The sequence below is a fragment of the Kryptolebias marmoratus genome, linkage group LG2, assembly GCF_001649575.2.
Source record: "Kryptolebias marmoratus isolate JLee-2015 linkage group LG2, ASM164957v2, whole genome shotgun sequence".
Lineage (NCBI taxonomy): Eukaryota > Metazoa > Chordata > Actinopteri > Cyprinodontiformes > Rivulidae > Kryptolebias > Kryptolebias marmoratus.
This window is the reverse complement of record NC_051431.1, coordinates 22453595-22469999: the sequence shown is the minus strand read 5'-3', so window position 1 is coordinate 22469999 and position 16405 is coordinate 22453595. Positions and strand designations below refer to the sequence as shown.

The following is a 16405-nucleotide window of genomic DNA, read 5'->3' as shown; positions in this document are numbered from 1 at the left end:
ATTTGGCAAACCACTGCATGAAAAACAAACTACACTTCACTGATTTTTGTGCACTTCGATGCCAGTATGCTTTAACCTTTTTGCTCCGCAGACAGAAACGCTGCTTCAGAGGGTTTGAACACACTGCACACATCCTCACCATTTTCACAGGCTCCCAATTTCCACCAGATCTGATTTCCAATAGCCTCTGGAAGCACAGAAATAGAAAACAAGCTCCCACAATCACATTTATCTGATCTCATCATCCCTTATGCATCCTGTCAGCATTTACAATCACGGAGGGGGGCTGGCCGGCAGACTGTCACCGACAATCGAGAGGAAATTACCGGCACACATACTGTATCTATTAGGGGGCCACACTGAAAGATCAATCTGTGATATCTTCAGACCACATCTACGGTTGGTTACAAAATCATTTTTATTTAAACAAATTATATCATCAAGAAGACCAACTTTGCAGAGGCAGCTCATAACTGTGTTTTTGTTGCTTTAACATCTTGCTACTGTCTATTAGTAGCAAATAAACAAATCAGATTTTCATACAGCACAAAATGCACTGAAGTAAACTTTTCCAGCATCCTTCTGCAACTATGTCAGTGTGAATGCACATCTTCATATATGAGGTCAGCCACATTTGCTACTTAACTGATCAAAAAATGCCAAAGCTATCTATAATCTATAAATCAGGGTCACAGAGCAAATGACAAATATAATCTGCAGCAACGTCCATCTTAGCAAAAGATTTGGGCCTTTGCTCAGTGGGTTACACATTGTTCCATTTTCCCCCAAATCATCTCTTGGCAGGCATGTGGGTATGGATAAGCAGCCGCGGGTCATGAGAGGAGGGAAGGACGTCACAGTCTTAATGGTCCCAGACAAAACAAGGAGGATTTTTTTCCAGTGCAGAAACCATAGAGAAGATGTGGATAAAATAATTTTAAAAAGCAGAATATGAATGGAAAGTATGAGGTATGTTTTTCAAAATGTTACCCTTTTAGCTGCAAGTTGCACAAATACTGTATTAAAAATGGACGAAGTTATGTTTGTCCTGTTTAAGACATTTATTCCTCGAATAAAGTCAATTACCATGTTTGCTTCAAGGTAAAAATCACAGGATTGTTCTTTTTTTTCTTTTTTTTCATTTGACAAGGTTAAAGTGTTTTCGAGGATTGCATTCAGGTTTAGTTTCCATTAATGTTTTTCTGCTGCATCTCTTTATCTTAATTGCAAAATGTTTTCAGATAGCTTGAGAACATGGGGAGATTAAGAAGGCTTTACCTCTCAGAGCAACTTTAACAGAAAACATCAGTTAAAATAAATGAGGGGCACCGTTAGCCTTTAGGTGACAAAAGCCTCTTTTGTGGAAAAGGAGGACGACCATGCATTGATCCTAAGTGATTTTGTTACTGCTGTATTAGTGAAAGTGGACAGTAAACACTCTATCGAGGCATTGGTTGAGTTTTTGGTTACAAGTGAAGACAATTTGCGAAGGTGTTTTGGAAACGCTACAAAAAAGAAATATAAATCAAACATGTTCCTATTAACTGGTTTGAGGAGAATAATCTACACTAGAAGATGTCAGAATAAGCTATGTTGGTCATAGCGATATTTCAGCAGCAGATGTTTGTGTAATGGAAACCTACTAGGATAATTGCCATTCTTGTAACGTGTATCCAGTCTTATCTGGAACAGAAATAAACTACCTTGACTTAGCGTATAAACATTTTTGGACAACAATAGATAATTTTCTTTTTGTGGACACTTCATTTGAATTTCTCTTATCCACGTCTTCTAAATATGAATCAAAAACAACAGAATTCCTTCTCTTCTCAGTAACAGTAACATGAATCAACATTCTAATATTGTATCATGTTTGCTTGATGCTTTAGATCTACCTAAATTCTTTTTTTGGAGAAACAGAGTGCCAACTTTCAGTGTACCACTGGGGTTGGTCACCACTTTCTGTCTTTATCAGTTAAGTGTACGCAATTTCCCTAAGATATTAATCAGTTAAGAGAAGCTTGGATGAGGACCTTTTTAGCGTGCCATTTTGTGTATCTAGATGGGTAAGTCATTTGTGTTTTTGTTGGCTAAACGATGAATTTGGCCTCCCAGTTTCTGGCACTGCAGTTAACTGAGGCTGAGTGGTCACACAGATTGAGTACATGACAAAAACAGTCCGAGGCAATTTGTCGCACACTGGACTGTGTTTCTCCAGCCCCCTCCAGGCCATCAGAAAGAGGAAACAAGATAATACAGCAGAGGCATGGATTAAAAGTTGGAGGGGGCACAGAAGCATCTGGTGGTCCTGATATCCATGTCTCATAGCTGTAACTCAGTAAGCTTTACAGATATTGAGCTAAAATTTGATGTGGTAGTGACAGAGTTATTCACAACACATACTCTCATACATCTCGCAATATTGCATAAGATCATCCATTAATTTTTTTTTTACCCGCTTTTTCTTTCCGGGTCGCTGGGAGTTGGTGTCTATCTCCAGCAGTCACTGTGTGAGAAGCAGGGGACACCCAGGACAGGTCGCAAGTCCACCACAGAGCCACATAGAGGCAAAGGAGACAGACAATCATTCATGCTCTCACTCACACCTAGGGACAATTTAGAGATACCAATGAACCTAACATGCATGTTTTTGGTCTGTGGGAGGAAACCAGAGTACCAAGAGAAAACCCACATGGGTTACATGAGATCATCCATCCATTTTCTTTTACCTGCTTCTCCTTTCCGGGTCGTGGAGAGCTGGTGCCTATCTCCAGCAGTCACTGTGTGAGAGGCAGAGAGCACCCTAGACAGGTCGCAAGTCCATCACAGGGACACACAGAGACAGACGAGACAAACAACCATTCACGCTCTCACTCACACCTAGTGGCAATTTTAGAGTTACCAGTGAACCTAACATGCATGTTTTTGGTCTGTGGGAGGAACCCAGAGAAAGCCCACGTGGGCTGCATGAGATCATGTATAATGTATTTTTCAAGGTTTGGTCAAAGCAGCTTCAGGTCTGTCCTTTGTCAACATAAGACGAGTCTAACACTGACATTAAGTGCAGTGGGTGATATGCATTCCTTCAAGAAATGCTCAGCCTTTGATTTCTCCACTGTTTTCTGTGTTCATGAGAACCTGTCCTATACCCTCACCATTCTCTAGACTTTCCCACAACAATGCTACTTTCTACAACTGTGATTACACAAACACCCAGGCTCCATCCAGGCGCGACCAATTCAGACAACGTCCAGATGCAGATCCAGCTACGCTCTAGAACAGTGGTGTCCAATCCTGGTCCTGGAGGGCTACTATCTTGCATGTTTTAGATGTTTCTCTGCTTTGTCACACCTGATTGTAATGAATGTGTGATTAATAGGCTTCTGCAGAACTCGAAGACCTGCAGACATGAACTTGAAGAACCAGGTCTCACATAAATAAACAGGATCAACAGAGGATGGGTTAAAAATCACCCGGATGATCACTGAATGAGAACACCTGGGAGGAACTAATGAGCACTAAGTGTAATGAATGAGTGATTGTGGAGCTGAGGAAACAATAGTCATGGAAACACAAGACAGGTGACTGAAGAAAAAAAACAGAGAAAATGGGCAAAATCTAGAAAACACTGAACAAGGAACTCAGGTAAATTCAAAACAGGCTAAATTAAACAACATCACAGAAATTCATCACATAAACTACTGGTGTGTATTATACAGTACCATCCATATATGACCATTTGCTTGAATTTATGGAACATGATGTAAGTTACAGAAAAATTGCTCCCCAGTCTATGCTACAGCTCATTGACCACAAGCTGACTTTGTCCACAAAGTGGTGCACATCACATCATCATTGAGGCTGTGATTTGGCACGATGAGAAAAGATTCTGAACCACAGAAACTGTGAGTAATGCTGTGTGAAGTTGTTTCAGGCCTCAGGTGTATCTTTTTGTTTCCGTGCGTCGCCATGCTCCATTGCACGCCTATTGGCGCCCAACGGTGTGTCCGTATATGTCTGCGTGAACGCAGTTTCAGCATATGTCTGTTAAAAGTGATGTCCTCTGAATGTGTGTCTGTATGAATGCTTCCCACGTTGTCAAAGTCCCACCTGGTGCACCCCCCCCCACTCCCCTCCTGTTCTTTTTGGAAGCAGCGGGGGCAACGACACGGTGAAGTGTGCTGTAACGCTGCACAGATGGGATCTCCCTCCCTTTCATTGTGTGCCCATACAGTGATGTGCCGCTCCTCTTGGCTGTTCGCACGCATCACATCTGACAAGCTCACTCGCTGTCTGCAAAGGACGGGACAACCGAGGACCATGTTTTTGTCTCGCCTCATCCCTGGAAACTCATGTGTGAGCCTGCGGAGTGTGTGTGGGAGGATGGAGGAAGGCAATAGAGAGGCAGGGAGAGATATTTCGACTGTGTGAAAGCGAGGAACGGAGTGAAATTGAGGGTGAAAAAAAAAGGGAAAAAAGAGCAGGAAATAAAACAAGGTGATGTTAAGTAAAAGGACTGACTCAAATGCATCGTCACAAGGAGGCTATAGACACCGAGGAATAAAGGCTGTGATGAAAATAGAGAGAGAAAATGGACCTGCATCAACTTTGAGAGAGATGAAGTATAACAAGACAGAAGAAAAGAGGTACTCAAAATCAGACTGCTACTCAGCAACCTAGTCAGCCAAGAGGGATTCAGGTTTTGTTTTTTTTAACACTCTGGTCTAATTACCTGTGTTTTGATGGTTCTTCATATCAGTTATGGAAAATTTCACCCACTCAAGTACTGATTGAAATCCCCAAACAACTGAATGTTGGCACATCAATTACCTCTGAGTACAAGAAGTTAGTATCACCACTGATTAAAGTGAAAAGTCAACACTGGCGCAGCACGCGGATCATTAGGCAAACAGTCATTTTGTTTGTTGACTTTGTAGTAATTAATCTGAACAGTATGTTGAGATTTTCTGCAGCCCTTTTCTTGGCTTGTGTGGAGGCTGAGGCTCAGCAGATGGAGCGGTTCCACCTGTTCTGATCCAAAGCTCCTTCTGTCTCCAAAGCGTCCTTGGTGGAGAGAAGAAATCCCAAAATACCTCAGAGGGTCACAGTGATGCACTTCGGATAAAGGCCCTGTATAAATTAAGCCATTTACCAATTTCCTTTGGGAAATGCTGAAATTTTAATCAGGAAGTCAGTGTGTCGCTTCTGATTTATCTTAGTTATAAACATACTTTAAAAATGTAAGTTACCGATTTACAACACTGCCTTTGTTTTTGTCATTATTATTCAGCCATTTTTAGCATTTTCATACACTAGCAGTTTAAGTTTTATGATTTTTAGAGAAAAAATTGTCAACTCACAGTATGATGATGTCACACATTCTATTGAGAAGCCCAACCTATCCATAATCTTTAAAAACAAACTCTTACTCTCACAAATGTTTCACTTCTTTTATTCATCAAAATGTGGGCAATTTGTCTACTTTCAACTTACGTGTTTTTTCCCTGCTGTAGGACTTATGGTCTTCCCTTCAATTCCACTAGAGTCAAGAAGGCGCACATCCAAACTCTCAATGACTTTCATTGTATCTGAGGTCAGAATTCTCTCCTGAAAACTGAAAGTGAAGGGTCTTTTTTTTTTTAACTTGTCATAAATCCTAACTAAAACTATGTAGACACGTAAAAGTTCATGTGTCATGTGGTTAACTTTGTAGTCTGCTTTTCTGTCTGCCAGTCTCGTGAAGAGTGTTGTCAGAGAGTGAGAGTCACAGGTGTGCAGTTATCATGGTTACCTTCAAGAGACCTTAATGGTTACCTCTATTGATCTCGGTTCTCTTTACACTTATTGACATTTTGTTATCCTATATTATTACGAAAAGGTAAAGTGATATGATGCAATGTTACATCTAAACAAGAGAAGAAGAACTGTCCAAAAACAAATCATAGAAGAAGACCTACTATGGGAACCCGGATGTCCACGCAGGGAGCCAGTAAAAACATAAAAACGTGTTTTTAGGAGCATCAACTCTTGAAAATAGAACAATGTCAAGAAATATTACTGGACGTGTTGGTCGATGGCCAGCCACTGCCGGTGTAGGGGTCAATAGTGGAAATATTGAAGGTTTCGTATTTGATGCCCTTCACACCACACCTGTGCGTTTTGGCCTTAAGTCACATATTATTGTTGAGTTTTATAGAGGAAAAATTATGTATGCTGGAATTTTGGGCTGCTTTGGCGCACTCCAAAGCTTCTTGAGTTTTCATTAAATATTATTGTTTAGTTAATAATAGTCATCTTTCTCATGTTTTTTTTTTTTAATTAAGCTAAAATTATTTCCATCAGGGTGTGACTACTAGCATCTGTTCCCACATCCTAGCAATTAATTACTGAACCATATGAAACCAAAATGTTCTTTTTTAGCACCCTGCTGCCTTATTAAGCGTCATTCTTGATGATTCTGGGTACAGTTAAAGCTACAGCGAGCAGAGGCAGGGCACGGTAAAAAAAAAAAAAAGAGAGAAGAAATAAGGCAGCCACGTTTTACCCCAGCAGCCACTTTATGAATTACCAACGGCACTGAAGAGCCGTGAGCATATTTAATGCAAGAGAATCTGTCCCTTTTTTTTCACTTTGTTCCTCGCTGGTCTCTTTTTCTTTGCACTATTCAGCATTTTTGACTTTGTTCATTGTTCAACATCTCTGAGCGTCAGAGCAACAAGCGCAGGGCTCCAGGCTTCGGTCATCTACACCCCGACTGCTTTCAGAAATGCTGGATTGGTTCATTTTGAAAGATGCCACGAGGGATTTCTCGCTCACATGTGACTATGTGGGATAAAAGCATGATCAAGTAAATTTCCTCAACAACAAAGACTGTAAACACGGCCGCTAGAAGCTTCCCATTGCTTCTGGTTTCCCATTATGTTTGAAGCAGCCTTGTGTCTGAAAGCTTTGGCTCTCGGAGGCTTTTAAAAACTAAAAAGAAAGGTAATTTGTGGCCTCCGCTGAGCACCGAGCAGTCATTACGCACAGGCACAAACAAGTTTAAGAGTATGCAATTTACTGAATTATATTCAGCTACATGAAATTATCTTCATTGTAGTTTCGGAGCTTGAACAATTTTGTGCTCAAGACAGAAGGCGAGGAGCGGCAGCACGCAGCCAGAGAAGGTCACAGGATGTGTTTTTGTCTCTCAGTGTGACACCAGTTCAGCTCCTGGGTTCATCAAGCGCTCTGAGCTCATTTAATCGTTGGATGGAATCGATTACCAGTCGATTTTAAATTAGTGGCGCAAGGCCGCATGTACTCCAGAGAGTAGAGCTGAAAATACCAATATGTATATATATATATATATATATATATATATAGTCCTTGCTTCAGGATGCTTTGGCATGAGGAAGCTTTGTCCTTAAAAACCAAACCCACAGCTGAATCTGCATCTGTCCTCTCAGCCTTCAGTAAACACAAGTAGCTGTCTGCCGCAGCAGACTGAGAAGAGACTGCCTGTTTCCTCCAAACGAGCAGAGGAGGGTTTGTTTTAGACCTGATGAGAAATGCTGTGACGAGTCTTCGTTTAGGCAGTAATGCTTCTTCTACACGAGCCACCAGCTGTAACTTTATCGCATGTCTGTGTGCACGTGTTTGTTTGTCATATTAGCAAAATATCTCAGGAGCTACTGCACATTCTTTAATGAAACTCTCAGAAAGTAACCACTGAATGTGCATCTACAAACTTAATGACTTTTGGAGTCAATTCAATTCAAGATGGCGGCCACAGCTAAGAGACTTTAGCAAACCCCAAAATGGCTACAACTCGGTCAATTTTACACATATTGAGCTAGAATTTGGTGTGGTGGTAGCTGAGACTAATGCCCAACACATACTCCAAACGCTCCTCACTGCAGGGTATAGTTGCTTAAAACCTTGGTATTAACTATAAGCATCAACTCTGCTTGTCTGTTAGCAAAATATCCCATGAACCACTGGATGGAATTTAATGAAACTGTTTCATAAACCATAGGACAGGTTTGAATAAAATTTTCAGAAAGTAATCATTTGATGGACATGTGCAATGGATTTTAATTTTTGAAGTCAATCCATTTCAAGATGGTCACCACAGCTAACCAATCTCAGCCAACACAAACATGGCTTTGACCTAGTCAGTTTTACAGACTTTCAGCTAAGGTTTGATATGGTAGGAGCTTAGAGTCATCCTCAACACAAACTCTGAGCGCTAACAGATCTCACACCATCACATGTGATCGAACATATAATTGACATGGTTGACTAAAAGAGCTGTAACGCCATCATTTCTCATCGCAAGATGATCTGAGCTTAAAACACTGGCATAAAAGGTGGTGAGTGGTATACATCCATCAAGAACGCTAGGCTTTTAATATAGGAAGTCTGAAAACATTTTTATTTCAAACTAAATCATCTGAACCTCCAGAGTGGCGTGCAGACAGCCCCCAGCAAGACAAGCAAACCAAAGCATCAGAGACAAAAGGTGCAGAAGTCACAGAGAGTGACGATGAAGATGGATGACATGTCATCACTTCCTCTTTTTTTTTTCTTTTTTTTGTACAAAACTGAAGCTAAAGTAGCTCAGAAATACCAGCAACTTTTCAGAAGCTTTTAGGACTTTGCCCCTTAAGTAAACAGAGGAATCAGCAGAGTAAGGTTTAGGATCTGACAGGTTGTTGAACCGGATGAATGATTAAAAGCCGGAGATGTTTTAGACCTCACTCAGATATAAATTTAATGCTTTGCCTGAACTTAAACTTTATCCTTACTGCTATTGCTTTGACATTTGTTTTACACTTTATATTTACTGAAATCTTACCCATTATTATGCATTTTGAATACTTTTTAACCCACTTTATTTTAATCTTTGACTGAAAGACGTGGCTTTACATCATTTGGTTGTGACCAATAATATAGTGTTTCGATAGGCAACATTCATATATTTTTGTTTTTAATAATCACTTTAATTCTTTGGATGATTTAGCTTCAGACAGGAAAATTTATTTCTCCTTTTTTTCACTTTATCGTGATGTGTATCTAACCAAGGCAATCGATGGGGAATAAAGTTGTAGCTGAATTGCTTCATGAACGTTCAACACAATTTGGCCCGGTGATTTGTGATTGGTGGATCGAACTAACGAGGTCATTATGGTGTGGGGGAAACCTTAATCCTTTGGGATCAGCTGTAAATTTATGTGCTTGGGGGAATAACTCCCACCCTCACCCCGCCGCCACCAGCACAAACAGCCTGTCTGTCAGCGCACACACACCTGTGGGAATGATGTGCTCGGGAGGATTTCCTTCTCCATTGATCTGCGCTCACAGAGGCCCTCAGTGATAAACACAGCAACTATTCTCGTTAACAACAGCGAACAACTTAACGAGCCTTTGGCAGTCACGGACTGAGAGCAGCAATATATCACAAACACACAAGGAAGCGAGGGGTGCCATGTGTGTGGAGGGGAGGGGGCTCCTGTGAATTATAAGTCAATTAACATGGATTGTTACGGACGTGAAAGTTGGAGCGGGTGCCCCGAAGATAAAGAGAAGAGCACTATTTTTGTCAGGTTTATGAAGATAAATAAGGCTGTTACTCAAGTGTGGGTGTATCATTTTGACTCAGTTCCCACTGCTTTTAAAAGAAGGAGTTAAGGTAAATTACCGACTTTAAATCTAAACGGGTATTTTTGTAATATTTACACTGGGGAGACACAGTATGTCTGATCACAGTATGGACACCTACAGTTCAAACTGCTCACCTGAAGGCATAAAGTAGCTCATATTTTCTGAATGAAAGAAATTTTTCTCCTTTTTTTTTTATCCATGCAGAACTTTTGGTTCAGTCACTGACAGTTTAAGCATTCAAGTATTAAAAATGACTGGTTTTATGTGAAGGTAAGGGTTCTGTGAGCCACATAAGAGGGCAAATCTGACCCTGAGGTCCTGTACATTTAAAGGTGATCGACTCAGTGTTGTATCTTTGTGAAGCTAACTTCTCCTGAGACACTGATGTGATGTGCAGGTGCTGACAGCGAGCGTCCTGTTAGCCCTCAGGAGCCAGCAAAGCACAACTGATCATTCCAAGGGTAGGATCTTCACGGCGCCCTGACACACAGAAGACATTCACTTTAAATATGTATAAGCTCCGGGCTCGGCACACACACTTCCAGAGATGCCAGAAAGGAGAGGGGTATAAAAAAAATCAAGGTAAAAGTTACTTTCGTTTAAAATTTACAACCTGTCACAGCATCGCACAGACACAGACATCATTATGGAAAGTCAAGCATGAGTTTTTTTTCTGAACGGCATCATCATTTTGGTGCTTACGTTCAAAATATAAGACACTAAAACATGACTGTGCCACTGCACACACATCCACCCATCCATCCATTTTCTTTACCCGCTTTTCCTTTCCCCGGTGGCGGGAAGCTGATGATTATGTCCAGCAGTCACTCTTCGAGATGCGGGGGGTCGCAAGTCCATCGCAGTCTTGGGGAAAAAGAAAGTCCAACGTCTTTCAGTTTTTGGGTTTTACATATCAGGACAAAATAAAAATGATCTAGTCTTTACCAGGTTCCAAAATTCTCCACAACTCACCTCAAGGGTACAAAAACACACAACAGACTCAGCCATGATTTATGAAACTAAAACTAAACCAAAGTGCGAAAGCTGTGTGAACAGTAAGTCCACCTCATGGTTCAACAACTTGTTCAGTTTCTCATATTGTGGAGGAATTTTGTCCCACTCTTCTTTATACTATTACTTCAGTTTACTGAGGTTTGCAGACATTTGTTTCTGCACAGCTCTCTTAACGTCTCTCTTAACGTCCCACCACAGCATTTCAGTCAGGTTGAGGTGTAAACTTTGAACCATTGCAGGATCTTGATTGTTTTCTTTTTGAGTCGTTCTGTTGTAGATTAGCTGCTGTGTTTGGAATCATTGTTCTGTTGCACCATGACCCAGTTCGGTCCCAGTTTCAGCTGTGGGTCTCCTATTTGACTCTAGGATCGTTTGGTCTACAGAGGAGTTCATGGTCGACTCTCTGACTGCAAGGAGCCCAGGTAACAAGGCTGTAAAATAAACCCAAATCATCACACCTCCACTACCGTGTTTAACAGCTGGTATGAGGTGTTTGTGCTGATATGCTGTGTTTGGTTTTCTCCAAACATGCCACTGTGCATTATGGGTAAACCTCTACTTTGGTCTCATCTGACTGATGGGCGTCAACAGTTGTTTTTCTAAAGTCATTGCTGATTACTTTCCTCCTTGGCATTGTGCTAACAAACAACTGTCTGCTCCAGAGCAGCAAAGCTGCCAAAACTCCTGCTTTTATAGCTGTAGTGACACAGATGATTATCAGTTAATCAATACATTTAATCAGCAGCAGATGGCTGCCACTGAACCTCTTCAATCTTATGAAAGCAGCAAGAATGAGCTTGGTTTTGCCACATACAGCTTTTCCATTTTGGCTTCATTTTTGTTGAAGGAACAACACCACGGTGGAATCTGACGTGTGTTTTTGCGCCCTTGAGGTTAGATTTGAATATTTTAGAACCTGGTAAAAAAAACAGGTCATTTTTTTATGCCCTGATAGATAACACCCCAAAACTGAAAAAGAATTGGCAATTATTTTTCCATGACTGAATCTTCATTGACTGACTGAGGAAGAGATCTTATTGTTCTATGCGGCGTCTTCTTAACCGATTCTTATCTGAAGTGGGTGAACCTGCAGCGGAAAGCAAAGCGTTTGCTGCACTTTAAACAACAAGTCCCTGTGTGAAGCGGGTTTGACTGACAGGCGCACCGACCGCCTCCAGACAAGCCTTTTGTTTTCTCCAGAACTCCGTTTCATTATCCAACCTAAACGCAGCGAAAACCACGGCCGACAACAGCCCTGCTGCTGCCTCGGCCTCCTCCCTGCATGCTCATAACTTACTCATGTTAACCTCAGTCTGATTAAAGGTACGACCCACCCCCGAAGGCCTCAAAGCCCCAAGCCCCCAACTTCCCCCTCCAAACCTCTGTGAACTGACCACATCAGATGTTTTTTTCTTTTTTTTTTCGTTTTTCTCCTTTTGATGCCGGGCCAAGTACTGAGCAGCCCGCTGACTCTTCGGGGCTTAGCTGAATGTGTGCTTAAGAGACCGGGGGACTGTGCAAATGCTGCGCTGGTCTCTCCTCCAAATATCTGCCCATCATTTATTCATTCTCCCTCCCCGGACGGCCACGGCTGCCATCATCCGAGGGGACGGCGTCGTCTGAAGTTCTCCCCGTCGCTCGAACGGGCGCACACGTGCGCACGCACTCTCCAAAGAGGTCCCGGAGGTCTTTTAATTTTTTGAGAGGCTATTTTTAGCGGTGGGGAAAATAATCGAGGTGGAAAGTTCCATCTGTCCAACACTCTTGTTCCAGCTGCTCCTTTTTAGCAGCGGGCGGAAAGAGGAGGGGAAAAAAAAAAAAAAAACACTACTTAGCAGATGAGAATTACACAGAGTGGATTATTATTATTTTTTCATCATATTCTGCATTAGCAGGATGAGAGGACATATTAAGTTATGTGGGCTTTCGAATATATATATATAAAAATCAAATATGGGTTACAGAAATGGAGCATGGTTTGAAGGGCCGCTGAGCATCTTTAACGCTTCCCTCTAAAATCAAAACACAAAAATGGCCGTAATTCAGTTAGTTTTGCAGCTGCTGAGATAAAATCTGGTGTGGTAGTAGCTGAGACTGATCCCCAACTTGTGCTCTGAGTGCTGCCAGATTGCATGAAGTCTGCATTTAAAACTTATCCATTAACTGTTGGAAACAACTCTGTTGTTAGCAAAATATCTCATGAAGCACTAAACTGCTTTTTAATTAAACCTTTGAGAAAATAATCATTACGTTAACATCTACAGCTGATTGATTAAGATGGCCAACACAGCCAAGTGACCTCAGAAAACACAAAAATGGTTCAAACTGAAAGAATTTTACAGATACTGAGCTAAAGTGTGGTGTGGTAGTAGGTGAGCATTGTCCTTAACTCATACTATGAGCGAAACACATTGCTTGACATCTTTACCTAAAGCTTTAGCATTCACTGTTGGAGTCCATCCTGCTTGTCTGTTAGCAAAATATCTCATGAATTTCAAAATGGATTTTAACGAAACCTTCAGGAAGTATTAATTGGATGTACCACTACAACTGATTAACTTTTGGAGTCAACCCAGTTCAAGATGGCTGCCACAAGCAATCGACTTTGGCCTACACAAAGATAACCATAACTCAGTTTTGCAGATATTGAGCTGAGATTTAGCGTGGTCGTAGCTGAGAGTCGTTCACAACACATACTCCCAGTGAAATCCTGCAAGATACTTTATCGAGTGTGCGTAATGTTATTTTGGAGGTCTGACCAAAAACACAGCTATACCTCCGTCATGTCACAACGTAAAATGAGCTCACTAAAACACTTACATGAAAGGCAGTGGGTGATATGCATTCCTTCAAAGAATGATGTGTTCATTTGTTAAACTGAACAGAAAATAAACAGATTTAAGGCGCAGTACGCCCAGTAAAAAAGCTATGCGCGTTTCTTTTTTCTCCACTGCAGTGCGCTGTGGTTAATAGAAAAACTCGAGGTTGATCACCAAAATGCTGTAAAACGTGAGCGCAGGAAATTATATTCCGGTGATCTATTGTTGGAGAAATCCATTCTGCGAACAGAACAAGATTGAGCACAACAGACAATCCAGGCCTGCTGCGTAATTTCATGCTGGGACTTTAAGCAGAGCCTCAAAGGTTAACAAGCTTACAGTGAAACTAAGAGGGGCGGGGAAGGGGGGGGATTTGGTCGGAACTTGGGCTTTGATGCAGACACAACTGCCCTGAATGTCAACGAGCTGGAGGAACACTCCATGTTGTCTCTTTTTATTTTTCATGCTTTTTTTTATTTAATTTTATTTTTTTGTTCTCAGGGCTCTTGATTTTAAACATGCAAAGAACAGGATTTGAGCCTTGAGGCTAATTTGAACGTTCCTGTGAATGCAAATTTGAAATATATCCAGAAGAGTGTGTTATGCACACCATCAGGAAAAAAAAAAAAAGTGGTGGGGAGAGAGGCGTTGAAAAGTTCAGAGCCACAACCTCCGCTTGGATTTAATTTGCTGAATCGATTGAACCTGATCGGTGCCTGCCACACCCTGCAGCGCTATTCTGAGTGAATGGTAAAAATCAGGGTGTCGTGAACAAGGCGGCTCTGTGCTGGTATCGCCCGGAGCATGTGTGTGTGTGTGTGGGGGGGGGGGGGGCTGAACCGATCAGTTTGGGATAGAGCCTTTGCTGTTTATTCTTCCAACTTTGAAAAACTTTCTTCTGATGCTCCCCTTCACTAACAACCAACTCAGAGGAGAGGATGCAATATTTATGTGTAACTGGGGAGCGGTGACGGCTGACAGGGACATGAAGTGTCCTCTGACTGGTGCTGAGAGCTGCGTTGAACTGGACTGACTCCTGTCCATGTCTGTTATACCTTCTACTTCAGAAAAGAAACAGTGATTAAATGTCCTGTAGCTGGGGTCAGAAGTTTACATCCACGTCATATTAGTTTTGGACATTTATTGACATATTTGAAGAGTTCTTACATAACATACAACTTCAATGTTTTTTTCATAAACATAAATAGGGTGCACTTTGTGAGGATCAAAATGAACATTTTTGTTCATTTCAAGTTTGGCAAGTCTTCAGGATCCATTTCTAAAACAAAATCAGAGTCCAAGATTGTCAGTTTAAGCAACTGTACACAAGTACAAATTATTCAGACGTGTCACTGCTTTGCCAAGGTCTTGAAGAAGACCCAAACTGTTCGCCCTCAAATGAAAGGACATTTATTGAGACGTTCAGGAACAATTCAGGAACCGCTAAGGCTCATCAAGCCTGTCTTGAACTGGAAACTGCTGGGACACCAGTGTCTCTGTCCACAGTGAAGCCAGTTTTACGTCACCATAGGCTGAGGGGGACAAGGAAGAAGCCCCTGATCCAAAAGAGACTGAAATTTGTAGCTGTCCACCTGGACAAGCCAAATGTCTTCTGGAGAAAGTTTTTAGAGTCAGACAAGACACCGATTGAGCTATTTGGCCACAATGACAAGAAGTATGTTTAGAGGAGTTAAGACGAGGTTTTCAAACTTAAGAACACTGTACCAAATGCCAAGCATGGTGGGGGCAGCATCGTGCTGTGGCACTGGTGCATGGCACGACATGAATGGAATAATGAAGGGACGTGTTACTCCAAATTTCTTCAGCTTCAGCTCAAAATAACAGCTAGTGTTGGGTGTTCTCAGAGGACAAGCACACATCACAGCTGGCTTCTGATTGGATAAATCAAGCTAACGCGAAGCTTCTGGAATGGCCTTCCCAAAGCTCTGATCTCAGCCCTGTTGGAAATTTGTGGGCTGTGAAACAGGTCTGTGCCGGGAAACCAGCCACGTTAAATGAATTCTGCCAGTTCTGTCAATTAGAGCGGTCCGATTGCAGCCAGACGGGAACCAGCTCCCCGCGACCCAAAAAAGGAGAAGCAGGTAAAGAGAGTGGATGGATGGTTGGATGGCTGGATGGATGGCTGGATGGATGGATGGATGGCTGGATGGATGGCTGGATGGATGGCTGGATGGATGGCTGGATGGATGGATGGATGGATGGATGGATGGATGGATGGATGGATGGATGGATGGACATTGCAGCCAGAATGATGCCAGAAGTCCGTTGACGGATGCAAAAGATATGTGGTCCAGGTGCAACTTGCTAAGGAACATTTAATCAAATATAATTTTTGAGCCTTTATGTATACTTTTGACTGTGTGAATTAAAGAAATTCCACAATAAATTCAAACTTCACCCAGTTTGTTTATTGTTCTACAATCACTGAAGTTGTATGTTGCATAATCCTACTACTCTGCAAAAAGAGCCATTCAAGTAAAACATTAAAAGCCTGAAATTAATATGGCACCCATACTAAACCTTTAATTGAAATCATATGTTTGGAAACTGAATCGTCTCATGGTCACATTGTAAAACGAAAAAAAAAAGAAATGCAAAACAATCCACATACACACATCTGAACTGATCTGACCGGACTTGTGACAACAGCGTGAATAAGGTGGAGGTCAGTTATCTGCTGCCACAACAAACGACCACAATCAATACTGGCTCTGCTGCATCAGAACTTATTTATAGCAAAGTGGCTCTCCGGCAAGGCGCGAGAGAGGAGGGAAGCTTCCTCCTAAACAAGTCGCTCTGTTCGTAAATCTGCTGAACTCACACTGGAGTTTGCTCGGTCTGGCGAGCGGAGGGCTGATCTCTTTGGGCACACAGAAAGAGGGGGGTATATAGTTTAAACTTGGAGG

General features: G+C 41.8%; 1 protein-coding gene across 5 annotated transcripts in view; it reads right to left on the bottom strand.

The window, feature by feature from the left end:
- Window positions 1-16405, bottom strand: part of igsf11 (immunoglobulin superfamily member 11) — a 148484-nt gene that overhangs the window by 130652 nt on the left and 1427 nt on the right. The gene's annotated exons all lie outside the window — the stretch shown is intronic.